The sequence below is a fragment of the Colobus angolensis genome, unplaced genomic scaffold (assembly GCF_000951035.1).
Source record: "Colobus angolensis palliatus isolate OR3802 unplaced genomic scaffold, Cang.pa_1.0 Scaffold41, whole genome shotgun sequence".
Taxonomy (NCBI): Eukaryota; Metazoa; Chordata; class Mammalia; order Primates; family Cercopithecidae; genus Colobus; species Colobus angolensis.
Window position 1 is genome coordinate 9,529,627 of NW_012117488.1, and position 15,112 is coordinate 9,544,738.

A 15,112-nucleotide genomic window follows, 5' to 3' on the forward strand; every position below is an offset into this window, starting at 1 on the left:
AAGCCATGTTAAAGTCACCCCCAAATATTACAGAACATTTTCTACTTTGTTTCGGGGTAAGTCAAAAGAGTTAGTTTTGTTTTCCAGAGTTATATAAAAATATATGCTGAAGGTCCTTGTATTTCCTGCTGTATTTTCATATTACAGGGGTTCCCAGGTCTCTGCTAATCATTCGCTTTCCCAGTCAGACTCAACACACACAATGCAAGAGCAGTCCTTCAACATGACACTCTGGACTTGGATTTATCCCAAGAGAGATTGTCACTCCACTCCACACTCTGCATTCTGCTAAAGAGTGAAAAAGTCACATGGTCCCACTGATTATCCCCATGGGAATAGCAGCCTTCACTTATGCATGCATACCCGAAAGGGACTAGGTCAGGGACAGGCAGTCCAGTGCTGCAGTTCCACCTTCATGGGACCTTGATCCTTCTTTCCCTTCCAAAAGTCCCTACCCAGTGAACAGAAAGCTGGAGCTCTTTGCAGAATCATGGTGGGTATAGGAGCCCAAGGCCACTTTCCAAGCCACTGACAAGAAGAAGCTCCCAAAAGGAACTACAGAGGAAGCTCCGACCTCTGTCTGACTTCACTAAGACCTCCTACACCTGAAAGAAACAATAACCCAACATTGACAAGTTCCTGTTAGTATTTCTTAATGTTTCAAAGAAACATAGATGTAATTTTTCCCTTATTGCTGGGGAAGATTCTTGTCATTTGCTGAAACACTTTATAGCCTTCCTGAACATTGCTTTGAGTATACACATTTATGAGATAATATACATTCTACATGAAAATACTATCATGTAGCTGTTCCCTAACACAACCATTCTGACCACTTTCAAAAGAGGACACTGTTATACACATTTAGAGTCACACAGGGCATAGGGGCTGGAAACACAGACTAGAGCCACACTCAATGCCTGGCTTGCCCACTGAGTAACTTTGAAATCTTGAATCAGTTTCTTATCTTCTTCAGGTTTCAGTCTCTTCATCTGAAAAACAAAGGCAACAAGATCAACATCATATGGTTCTTGGGAGCCTTCAGTGATTTATATGTGAAAGGCGTTTAGGGTGATGCACACTCTAGGCATTCCACAACTATCAACAAATGGGATGTCTCTATAGTACAGACAAAATGATCAGTTCAAGAATCATCACATTTTCTAGAATCCCACACATGGTTTTTTATAAAAATGTTCACAATTTACCCAATTTGTTTTCCATCATGGATTCATTCAACAGTCATTTCTTGAGAGATAACTATGTACTGGACCCTGTGCCAACAGCTGGGGATTTAAAAAGGAATGAGATATGGTCCCTACCTTTATAAAGTTTACCATCAAGTGTAGGAAACAAACACATACATACATAATACAACACAGAGAGTGATTTTAGATGAGGCTCATAGAAAAAAGAGGTTAACCCACATCAGGGGGCCACATTGGTATTATATGTTCCACATACATCTCTGAATAGTCATATTGTGGGGTCAAAACCCCTAAAGTAAGATACAGATCTAGACTATTATACTCATGAGCCCTCATTTCCATTGATGGCAGGAAGCAAAAAGTAGATCTTGCTATTAAAGTTAACTTATGCTCTTCTTTTTAAAACTTAATCTCTTTGGATTGTCAAATTCAGGATTTTCCCCATCATTCTCCTAACCCTTGGGCGCTCATGAGTGTCCTGTCATTAGAAAAAGGACATCTGGCACTTGCCCTATCTGAGCACTGACTGCCTTCCGTCACTGCTTTAAAGTGTGAGATGCTGCTCTGTGGTCTGATCTCTTAGCATAACCATGGAGGTGATGGCTTTCAACTAGCTCTAACTTCCCTCCCTTGCTCCACCAGGCTTTCACCTCAGCACTAATGTGCACAGCTGACATTTTGAGATTTAGCAATGTCCCATGTATGGTTCCTGCTTTGGGCTAGCCAATCCTTGGTTTCCTGTTAAAGCTGTGGCAGCCTTCTGACAGCCATGCTGATTTTTAATTCTCAAATACCATCTCAGGGACAGTTTTGGGAACTTTCCTGGGTCTCCTCTCTGGATCCAAATGAAACTCAGGGGTGGCAGAATGAGGCTATCTCAGGCGTGGTCATCTTAAACACATAGCAACACAATCACTGCTCTACCGAAGATGCCCCTTTTGAGGCAATAATCTCCATCTAGAGTTCCAGGCAATGTGTGCTAACCCAGCCCCCTCTCATCAGTGATTCCCAAAATCATCTAGGGTCTCTATACAGCCCAGGCCCAGGAACTTGCCCCAGTTCTGGGTTCAGTCATCTCTCTTGGCTCTCACTCTGTCCCCAGAGTCCTCTCCATCAGTTTTCTTCTTTCCAAGTATGAGAAATTATCTTTATGTTATACTCTATGTAGTCTCTGTTCTGTGGTTTATAGTAAATATTTCTTACCTCAGTGCTCTAGCCTCTTAATATTTTAAGGGAATCGTTAATATTTAAAGGGATGCCTACAATTTCTCTTTCAACAAACTTAGGTATTGCAAGTGAATGCCTTGGATTTTTACTCCCACTGCCTTCGAAATTAGCTTCAAGAGCAGGGTTTGAAATTCAAAAACTGAACATGGCCTTCTTTGTTCCTGGCTACCCCTGAAGAAAAGAATGTCATGACTCAAAGGGTGGGGACTGTGAAACAGAATGAACTAATGGGACTTTAACATACAGAAAAGAAAGTTTCAAAATATTATCATGTTTTTTTGGTCCCTACTCTTCAAAAAAAAAAAAAAAAAAAACTTAATTCCAAAGATAAGGTAACAAAATAGCACTGGGCACATCTGTTCTCTAACACACCTTTGCCATTCAGTGGCCTAGAGTATATCAGGGGGATATAAAAGCAGAAACATTCGCAAACAGGTGAAGCTGTATCATCACCCTGATTCATAGGGTGACTGAACATCCCAACCTCAGAAAAAAAAAAAAAAAGCTTTACCACTGTCTGCAATAAGCAAGGTTGTTCTGGAGGAAGGTGAGGAGAAGGACAATGGCAGGGGAGAGGCTGGCATAAATAACAGAAACCATGGATGGAAAAAAAAATCTTTCTATCACTGTCAGGGAGCTGATCATCGAAAATTACCTAGTCATTGTTTCAGCAGAAGCCTTACAAGCCAGAAGAGAGTAGCAGCCAATATTCAACATCCTTAAAGAAAGGAATTTTCAACACAGAATTTCATATCCAGCCAAACTAAGTTTCATAAGCAAAAGAGAAATAAAATCCTTTCCAAACAAGCAAATGCTGAGGGATTTTGTCACCACCAGCCCTGCCTTGCAAAAACTCCTGAAGGAAGCACTAAATATGGAAAGGAAAAAACTGGTACCAGCCACTGCAGAAACACACCAAAATATAAAGACCAATGATACTATGAAGAAACTGCATCAACTAGTGTGCAAAATAACCAGCTAGCATCACGATGACAGGGTCAAATTCACACATAACAATATTAACCTTAAACGTAAATGGACTAAATGCCCCAATTAAAAAACACAGACTGGCAAATTAGATAGACCCATTGATGTGCTGTATTCAGGAGACCCAGCTCACATGCAAAGATACACATGGGCTCAAAATAAAGGGATGGAGGAATATTTATCAAGCAAATGGAAAGCAAAATAAGCAGGAGTTGCAATCCTAATCTCTGATAAAACAGACTTTAAACCAACAAAGATCAAAAAAGACAAAGAAGGGCATTACATAATGGTAAATCAATGCCATTTGATGCATCATAAATAGATCAATGCATCATAAATAGATCAATGCAACAAGAAGAGCTAACTATCCTAAATATATATGCACCCAATACAGGAGCACCCAGATTCATAAACCAAGTCCTTAGAGACCTACGGAGAGACTTAAGACTCCCACACAATAATAGTGGGAGACTTTAACACCACACTGTCAAATTAGATCAATGATACAGAAAATTAACAAGGATATTCAGGACTTAAACTCAGCTCTGGATCAAATGGACCTAATAGACATCTCCACAACTCTCCACACCAAATTAACAGAATATACATTCTTCTCAATGGCACGTTTTCTAAAATCTACCATATAATTGGAAGTAAAACACTCCTCAGCAAATACAGAAGAACTGAAATCATAACAAACAGTCTCTTAGGCACAGTGCAATCAAATTAGAACTCAGGACTTAGAAGCTCACTCAAAATTGTACAACTACATGGAAATTGAACAACCTGCTCCTGAATGACTCCTGGGTAAATAATGAAATTAAGGCAGAAATCAAGAAGCTCTTTGAAACCAGTGAGAACAGAGAGACAACCTACCAGAATCTTCGGGACACAGCTAAATCAGTATTAGCAAGGAAATTTGTACCACTAAATATCCACATTAGAAAGCTAGAAAGATCTCAACTTGACACCCTAACATCACAGTTAAAAGAACTGGAAAAGCAAGAGCAAACAAATTCAAAAGCTAGCAGAAGACAAGAAATAACTAAGATCAGAGCAGAACTAAAGGAGATAGAGACATGAAAAACCCTTCAAAAAAGTCAACGAATCCAGGAGGTGGCTTTTTGAAAAAATTAACAAAATAGACTGCTAGCTAGACTAATAAAGAAGAAAAGAGAGAAGAATCAAACTGACACAATAAAAAATGATAGATCACTGATCCCACAGAAATACAAACTATCATCAGAGAATACTATAAACATCTCAATGCAACTAAACTAGAAAATCTAGAAAAAAAAGATAAATTTCTGGACACATACACCCTCCCAAAATGAAACCAGAAAGAAGTTGAATCCCTGAATAGACCAATAACAAGTTCTGAAATTGAGGCATTAATAAATAGCCTACCAATCAAAAAAAAAAATGTCCAGGGCCAGATGAATTCATAGCCGAATTATACCAGAGGTACAAAGAGGAGTTTGTACCATTCCTTCTGAAACTATTCCAAACAATTGAAAAGGTGGGACTCCTCCCTAACTCCTTCTATGAGGCCAGCATCATCCTGACACCAAAATCTGGCAGAGACACAACAAAAAAAGAAAACTTCAGGCCAATATCCCTGATGAACACCGATGTGAAAATCCTCAGTAAAATACTGGCAAACCGAATCCAGCAGCACATCAAAAAGCTTATCAACCACAATCAAGTTGACTTCATCCCTGGGATGCAAGGCTGGTTCAACATACACAAATCAATAAACGTAATCCATCACATAAACAGAACCAATGACAAAAACCACATGATTATTTCAATAGATGCAGAAAAGGCCTTTGGGTTCAACATCCCTTCATGCTAAAAACTCTCAATAAACTAGGTACTGATGGAACATATCTCAAAATAATAAGAGCTATTTATGACAAGCCCACAGACAATATCATATTGAATGGGCAAAAGCTGGAAGCGTTTATTTTGAAAACCAGCACAAAACAAAGATGCCCTCTCTCACCACTCCTATTCTAATGTCAAAGTCAAACACTAGGAGTCATTGTGCCAGCTCGCTAGCTTTCCTGTCCATTATCTGAAATGATTTTCTCAGTAAAACAGAGTTATAGTAACCCAATTTCCACCTGAAGAACCTAAGGCTCAGTGACTTTCTTCAAACCAAAAGGTGGTGATGGTAGAAAGCAAATTCAGATCTTCACACTTGACAGCAGAAGGGCTATTTACATTCTTCATCCTTACAGATCTTGCTCCTTAATTATCTTTTCTTGAAATTGCTTTTGATTTTTATTTCATGGCTTATAAATATTTGTTTATGATGTTTATTCTTCTCAAATACCAATAGATTGTAATCATCACTAACTCATGCAGACTCCTACCAACCATTGTATAAGAAGCTTATCTTGTGTATCAAGACATCAAGTCATCTCACCTTTATGTTTGATCTGTTCTCAGAATTGTCTTCCTCCAATGCTGAGGAAGTTTGCACTCTTCTTGAGATGCCTCATAGGGTCTGCTTATTTATTAGCCATTGTTTATTTTTATTTTACTTTTTTTATTTTATATCATTTTATTTTAAGACAGTCTCACTTGTTGCCCAGGCTGGAGTGCAGTGATGAGATTTCAGCTCACTACAACCTCCACCTCCCAGGTTCAAGCAATTCTCATGCCTCAGCCTCCCAAGTAGCTGAGATTACAGGCATGTGCCACCACACTCAGCTAATTTTTGTAGAGACAAGGTTTCGCCATGTTGTCCATGTTAGTCTCAAACTCCTGAGCTCAAGTAATCCACCTACCTCAGCCTCCCAAAGTGCTGGGATTACATGCGTGAGCCACCACACCCAGCCTGTTGTTTATTTTCTAAGAAAGATGTTTTTCTTTGTCGCTCAAGGAAATATTCAAGGTATCTAATGTCTCAAGTCCTCTACTTCCAAGGTAATTCCATCTAGGACTCTCCAAGGAATGTACGATGCTTGGGTCAGATCTCATCACCTTTCTTTTTGGCAAAATATACTGTCAGCTATTTTAACTAAGCAAATTAAAAATAGCATATTAGTAACAATTAACTTTTGCTGCATTACATTACAAAATGTAATGGCTCAAAACAACAGTCAATTGTTTAGCTCGCAATTCGGCAGGTCAGCAAATTGGGCTGAGTGTAACTGGGTAGTTCTGATCCTGGCTGGGCTCAGTCGATACATCTGTGGTCAGCTATCAGGTCAGCTGGGAACTGGTTGGTCTAGGACGACCTCAGCTCAGCTAGAATGGCTATGGCTGTCTAGATTTGCTCACAGTGCAACTGAGCAGAATTTTAAAGATCTAGATTTACAACTCGCACACCACCATTTCTGTCACATTCTTGTGACTAAAGTAAATTCTAAGGCCAGCCAAGACTTAAGAATTGGGTAGAGAGACTCCATCTCTTGATGGGAGATCCTGCAAAGTTACACTGTGGGGGACATAAGTACAGGGAGATCTGAACAACTGGGTGATTTTTGTAATCAATCTACCAAAGTATCTATGACTGAGACTGGTCAAACTGCAAAACATACTAAGTTTTAACTATATAACCTACCCTGCTAGGCAACCCTTACGTGAACTCAACCATTTTCCAACCAATTCATTTACTTGGAAAAATGGAACAAGTGTTTAATTAAAATTAGTTCAAATAAGTTTGGCAATCAGGTGTGTCATGCTAGGAATTAAACTAGTCATGGAAACTTAAAGGCAAGTGAAAAAATCACTACCATTAAGAAGCCTGCAGTCTAGCAGAGGAAACAAATAGGTAAATATATGTAATGATAATTATACAGGCCACTATGGGGTTATAGAGGAAAGGCATATCACTCAGAACAATCTTCCCAAGAAACCCAAAGGATGAGAAATATTGCATTCTTTGCGTGTGAGTAGACAACACTGCATCCTTAGCTCCCAGCCTTTGTCGGAAGGTCAAGAAATTACTGACAGACTTGTCTTACCAAGGATAGCATGTTTGATACTAGGGACTTTCTAAAAGATACCATTAAACTGATTCTGTCTACCAATCCCCTTCTGTTACCTGCATGCAACGATCCCAGGTAAACCTCAGTCTTTGTTCTCTGCCTAAATATCAGATAGTCAATGTTGCTTATTTTCTATCTCTCCAGCACTCCTCACTACTCAATATATATTCAACATCCATTTTCCTCTGTTTTTAGCATTTAGAATCCTGCAGTTAGTTCATCCTCAATATGAAGATGTGACTTTCACTTCAGTTGCCTCAGGCAGTTAAGTATTTAGCCTATTTTTGAAGCCTCAGTACTAGTAATACCTTCATTCATATAATGATTTATCAAGGACTAGCTACAGCTTACAACTACCACATAACGGTAAGCAAGATAATTACAACCTATACCCTCATGACTCTTACAATCTACTGAAAGAGACTGATATTAAAGAAGGAAATGCACAAATAATTTTCAATTATGGTCATATGTCCTATAAAGAAACATAGAAGGTGGTATGAGAACAAAACAAGAAACAGTTAGTAGTCTCACAAATGAACCGTAATTAGCCCCAAAAGAAGCTGTAGAGATCCAGGAGAAGTGTTGTAGACTGAAGGCACCGTGTGTGCCAGGACTGGGTCTGAAGGAGCCTAGCAGGTTAGAGAAGCAGGAAGACGGCCCATGTGGCTGGATCCAAGTGAGTGAGGGGGAGAATCACAGGAGATAAGGCTGAAGAAAGAGAAAATATTCAGTCCACAGGACTGCATCCACCTCTTGGCATAAAAATACTTTTATTCAAAACCTTGTCATATGTAGGATGCTTGTGATCTCAAAATTAACACAAACCTAGAATTTTGTATGTCTTTGCAGTTTATCATTCAAAAGTATTTACCTTCTCAATCCACAGGCTCACCTTCAACTCTAATCCCAAGTTATTGAATGTTTTCTCAAAATCAGATTGAGATCAACTTTTATCAGTAGTCAAGAACTAAATAGAGTTCCTAAGCTATAAAATGACACAGATTTCTAGGGATTACAAACATCTCCCAGGACACAGAACAAAGGGTGGTGGAGAAATAGAACTAAAAACTAGTTTACTCAGCTTTCTCCCTTTTTGAGAATGTTCAGGCTAAAAGTTATGCCCTTCCTCCTCATCCTTAGAAGCTGAGGAGCAGGTTAAGCTGACTGCCAGGACATTCTCCAGATGTTCTGCTAATGCTCATCTGTTTCACTCTCCAAAGTCTTCCTTTATCTCTAATATTGTTTTAAATTCTCTTGAAATTAGAAGTTGGACCAAATGTGCTTTACATGCAAGTATTTGGCTGTTTCTGCATGTAAAATGAAGTTAAAACTCAAAGCTATAAAAACAAAAGTTGAAAATCCAAACTCTGGGCACATATTGGTTGGGAGTGTGTATGTGTTGCGATTTTGGGGTTAGTAAGGAGTTTAGTAGAACGCAAACCCAAAGCGGGGAATAAAGCTACTTCTTACTTATCTAAGGCTCATATATTTGATCAGATTGAAATGTTTTCCTTTTTTTCTATATTCTATCTAGCAGAAGAATTAATGTGCAACTATTGCTCTTTGCCCCATTATCTCTTGTGCCATCCCTCTTCCAAGCCAGCAGGAAAACCACCCTATTCCAAACTTATGGTCATTGCGGGTTCCTCTATCAAAATATACAACTTAATCTTTTATTTAATTCAGCATCACTTTTCCTACACTTACTCAGCGTGTGACACTTTAGTCCACGCTGTTCAATTGACCTGAGTTTAAAGAAAACCTGTGTAAACTTTGAGGTCAAAAGTTTCTGGACAACTCCTTTTCCCAGGAGGTCACTTTGCCAGAGAGTGTGATGCCATTTATTATCAATTTCCAGGGTTGAAAACACGATGTCGAATTAAAACACCTTCCATTTCAGGTGCTCAGTTCCTACCCCGAGTTCTATTATTTTAAAACTTTAGCTAAAAATTTCCCAGAGGTGACTGAGTTTTCTCAGTCCCCGGGGAAGCTGCTGTGAATGACTTTTCACAATGCCTTTTCTGAGAGTCTCCAAGTCCGCTTTTTACAACCTAAGTATTATCAGCTTAAATGCATGCCAGGGGCATTCAAATAAGAGGAATGAATGAAAATTACAAATGGAAACTTTAAAAAATGAATAAAGAGACAGAGAAGACTTAGGGAAAACAGGTAAAAAAAAAAAGTGAAAACAAAATTTGGAGTTCTAATCTCACCCTACACAGTGGGACCCCAAGCAAACCGCTCCTGTTCCCAGTTCTATTATAGGGACTTCATGGCATTCTTTCAGAGATGAAATATATCAGCACGTGTAAAGCACCTGGTGTATGGTTAGTACTCAGGCTTATTAGTTTCTTGCCTTTAGCTCTCCTTAAAGACAGGGAGTCTTATAAATATCCTGTTTTTAAAATGAACTAAAGGAGATTCATTGATTTATGCAGTCAATGATAAGTGTGAGCAACAGTCAAATAGGCAAGTTACATCAGGCAAAAAAAAAAAAAAAAAAATTCTCAGGTCACCGAAGTGGCAATTAGCAAGTACTGTGGAGAGAAAGAGGAGTAGAGGAAAAGGGAGGAGGAGAAAGGCCTGATGAGGCAAATTGCTTTTAATTACCCCTAAACATTTTCTTGTCTTCTTTTGATGCCATAAGACCCCCTGCAGTTCCAAAATAAAATAAGCCTGAGTTTTGTTTTGCTCTTTTAAATAGGAACATAATAGCAACTGTGGAAACATGTTCTTAATCAAAGGTATCAAAGCTCTTCTTTGTTTGAAATTGCCTGGGTTCATTATTATCAAGGGGAAGAGAAGTCTAGTCACCATTTAGCTCCTTTCTTAGTAAATTAAAGTATTAATTACAAAATACGTTATTTTTATCTTATATCTGAAACTATTAGTTACTGTGGCTGGAAAAAAAAGCAGCCTCATTTTGTGCTGAAGTAATTTTCCTAACAAAGCACGCATAGTTACTTTTTAGTTCCTAGAAATCAAATCGTTACATGAAATGCCTCATTTTAAGAGCCATCTGAATAAATTAGATAGCAACTTCATTTATTTTTTGTCTGAGATAAGTGTGCAATTACCGTTGCTGTGTCCACGCGTTTGGGCCATGCGACGGCTCGGATCAGGCCATTTGCTAAGCAAAGGAGGGCACTCAATGCCAGGCAGAGCCGGAGAGGAAAGAAAGAATGTTTCCCTTTCATTTCCACGGCACAATGCGGTAATCGATCTTATGCCCGTAGACACAAATGCTCAATCTCTGGGAAAGAGGCAAATAAAGCCACAGAATAGACATTAGAGCCAACTAAAACTCTCATTGTCTGCCTCTTCAAAGACTCAAATTATCAGCTAGGTATTGAGGTGACAGTAGAAAACACAGGCCACTGGCCCACAAACCCGCTAAGCATATGAGGATTACCTGGTACTGCGGAGCCTGAAGTCATCACAAATAAACTAAAGACACCGTCTTTTTTACAGGTGAGAGTGATTTGCAGCAGTCCTGGCTTTAGGGGCTATGTTTGGGGGAGGGTCTAGATGCCACCATCCCTTTTGCAATATATTTTCTCCTTTTCCTGTTACTTGCACAGTGCCTGAAATTAGATTTTTCCCTCCTCACATTTGGAAGGATATTCAGTTTAAGAGGTCACTATCTAATTTCACAAACAGCTAGAGAGAGAAGCCTTCACAGCCAACACCATTTATTAAGTGCCCACTATGTACTAAGTGCATTACATATATTATTTTCTTGAATCATTACCATAACCTTATAATGTCGACTTTTTTTATGGCCCCATGTTATTCAAGTGAAAACTGAGGCTTAGAAAGATTAAGCAACTTGAACAATTGGCAAATGATACGGGGAAGATCTACATCCAGGTGTCTGAGTGTAAAGCCCTTGCTCTTATCATCTGTCTGCTTCTATCTGATGGTACGTTCTGGGGTGTGGGGGACAGGTCTTGAGGCTTTTGAAGACAGAAGAGAGTACAAAAAGGGAGATGAAGAGGCACAGTGAAAGGGGAGAATGAGCCCCAGGTATGCCCTCTAAGGAGGGAAGCCCTCTTTGCCAGATTGCCAGAGAGAAGCATTAATGCTGGGCTGACTTATCCCACCAAACACCATTCAAACCAGTCTTCTTTTCAGAGTTTTTTTTCTGTTTTTTTTGTTTTTTGTTTTTTGGTTTTTTTTAGACGGAGTCTTGCTCTGTAACCCAGGCTGTAGTGCAGTGGTGAGATCTTGGCTCACTGCAAGCTCCATCTCCCGGGTTCACGCCATTCTCCCGCCTCAGCCTCCCAAGTAGCTGGGACTACAGGTGCCCGCCACTGCGCCCAGCTAATTTTTTGTATTTTTTTTGTTGTTATCGTTTTAAGTACAGATGGGGTTTCACCGTGTTAGCCGGGATAGTCTCGATCTCCTGACCTCGTGATCCTCCTGCCTCGGCCTCCCAAAGAGCTGGGATTACAGGCGTGAGCCACCACACCCGGCCTCTTCTCAGGTTTTTGTGCATACATCTCACTGAACTGCACAGAATCCATGGTCTCTGTGGATGAACCAGGCAATTTTCAATCTTTCACATGCTCTGAGGATACACCCTTAGTGAATTAAGGGGCAGGCTCAATGGTTTCAGCACATCAAAGACGGTGGGAAGTAGGGGAGTACAGGGGAATGGGACAGGGCATGGTACCACTGCCCATCCCTATAGCTAGGGATAAATTATCCAACCTCTATGCCTCAGATTTCTCATCGGAAAAATAGGGTTAATAAGAGTCCTTCCTTCACAGGATTACCAGGGACTAGAGGATAGAAAAATTTAAATGGATGTTGTAGTAAATAATATTCCATCATTTGATTTAACTGAGTAGCATAGCATTCCTCAAAGATGTTCTGTAAAATAATTCTTACACCATACAACTTTGTATAATACGAACTACTTGACCCGTTCTTGCAAATGCACAATGTACCTTAGCATATAAAAGACTCTCCCAAACCCCAACTAAGAAACCTCTCTTAATATATTTAACATACTCATTCCCTGAAGCACACTTGAGTGGTTAGTGTTCCAAAGACCGCTAACACTTAACTATAAGAATACGAAACCAGGACCAAGTCATGTGAACGCTAGTGTGTTTAACTGCAGGGTTCTACTGCAGATGTTACAGAGCAGAAAATCAGTGCGGAAAGGATTCATACTTTGGAACCAAAACCCTTTTTGGATTCTAAACATGTTAGCCACTTAGGGAAGCCTTGAACGAGTTGCTCATCTCTCGAGTCTCATTTTCTACATCCATGTCTGTGAGTCTATCTTGTGAAAGCTGAGGATCAGCCTTATTCATCTTTGACTTCCCAACATCTATCTCAGAGCCCAAAACTTGGCAGTGCTCAGGATGTTTACAGAATAAAAGAATGAAGCTCCAACCTGGAAGTAGACATCATGCAATGAATTACTCCATGAAAACTTATCACTAACTCCATTCAGTCCCGTAAACTTTTGCTAAGTCAATGCCAAGTCCTCCTGGAAGCAGACATGGAAACCCAGCTAGGAATGTGAGAGGTTAACTGGGAAGTCACACTTGTGAAAAACGAAGAGGAGGCAGGACTGGGCAGGGAGAGTCTCAGACTGTAATACACGTCTGACGAATACTCAGCCAACCCAATGGGGAGCCCCAGAGCAGACTGCCCTTTAGAGGTGTCCCACATGTGGTGCAAATGGGCACACCCTCATTCCCCCACTGTGCTCAGTCATTGGCTGGGGGCTGCCTGGAAGAGCATGGCCTCGGTTCAAAGACTGCAGCAGCAGATCCCCCAAAGAGACTCTGAGCTCACCGCATTCCTTGCAGCTGAATGAGAAGTTCTTTCTTGAAGCAAGATCCAGCAGTGCACCTCTGTGACTGCCACAATGAACCTCTTCTATGTGCCAAACTCAGTAGGTACAGAAGTAAACAAGGCTTACCTGAACACTAGAGGAGTCTGTGGTTAGATAGGGAAATGAACTAGTGACTTAAATAAATCCCAGAAAGCAGGATGTGGGTAGTTCTCTGAGGAAAGACAAATCTTCTCCAGAGTGATTGACTAATAACGTCTGCCATGGACAAAGGAAGAGACAGTGTGCAGCTATACATATTTGCCATTCCTGGCTTACTCCTCCTCTCTGCTAACTTAAATCTCTCTCAGGGTCCAGCTGAAGCCTCATATTTTCCACAATATTCTTAAATACTTCTATCCCTAAATGTCTCTCCTTTCATAGCCAACCACAGCATTTTGTATCACAGAATATACATTTCTTGTATTATCATCCAATTGTTTCTTTCTAGCACAGCTGGCCTCAGTAACCAAACCATAAACAGTTTGGCTGCAGGGACAATATCATGTGCTTTCCAACCCTTCCCTTTTCTGAGTGGCCCCACACCACCACTTAACACACTGCAGAGAAAACAGTAGTTGGTCAACATCTACATCTGGATATATGGATCAATTGACTAGTCTCGTGGTTTCAGAGGAAATCAGAAACTTGTTGCAGGAATCCAAGTGTATTATTTATTTCCTTCAGAATTAATGCTCCAAAATAAAGGAGGAGGCATCATTCTCAGCTGGGATGTGTCTGCATCTATGGTTGTACCTTTCTGCTTCACAGATTTGCTTTCATTGTCCCGAGTACCTACTGGCAGCTAAGGGTGGCTAAGGGCGAAACTGGAGGTTTTAGGCTGTAATTCAATCAGTTCTGTCCCATCATCCTTTGAAATATTTAACTTTAATTTTATAATTTAAAATAAATTTCTCTGCAAGTGTAACTTCAAGCATCTTTGCCACCAGCACCCATTCCAACAATACCACCACCATTAAGCCCCACAAACAGACATTCTGGAGCTGCTCTGCTACTTTCCTCTGCAATTCATGTAGATAATAGAGTGTAGGCTCTAGTTCTATTTTCTCTTTCAAAATCCTCCAGGGACTGGTGAAGTCAACTCTACTTCCCTTAAACTATCTCCTTCTGCTATTTTGGTTCATATCCAACCTCTCTCCAACGATCAACTTCCCAGTTAACTCTCTATAGAAAGAAACAAAATGGATCAAGGAAAAAAAAAAGTTGAAATGATTCATGATTTATTTTTATAAAGCAGTTTGCTTTCTATACATCTGGCTTTATTTACCAGAGAAAAAAGATATTTGTATCCAAACTTAACGAGGTTGAGTCTACTAATTTGAATTAGTTTATCTTTCTTTGTTTTAGCTAACATGGCCAGTTTGCCAGTTCACAATGTTCACAACACTTAATGTAAATAATAGCTTTTGTGAAAATCTCTTTAAACCCTTATCCTAAAAATTAGTCCTCATCACGTTCCATATGTTTACATGATCGCAATTGCCATCCTTATTTTAAAGCTCACTTAAAAGAGCCTCAGAAGATAAGTGATTTGCCGGAGGTCACAGCGAATCCAGGGTGAGTCAGGAATAGAAGCCAGCTGTTCAAACTAGCCACCCCATGCTCTAATTACCTCAACAGCACTCATTCTCACACACCCCATTATTACAGAGACACTTGTCCCAGAGCTCTGTCCAATTCATCTTCTCTAAAGGAGGCTGTGAAAAGGCTAAAAACACCCTCCTCACTTCTCAAATATGATTTTGATTCATTGTAAATTCTCCTTATTGAGGCAAAGTATAGCCATTTGGTCATTTTCAGATCAAATCATCTAT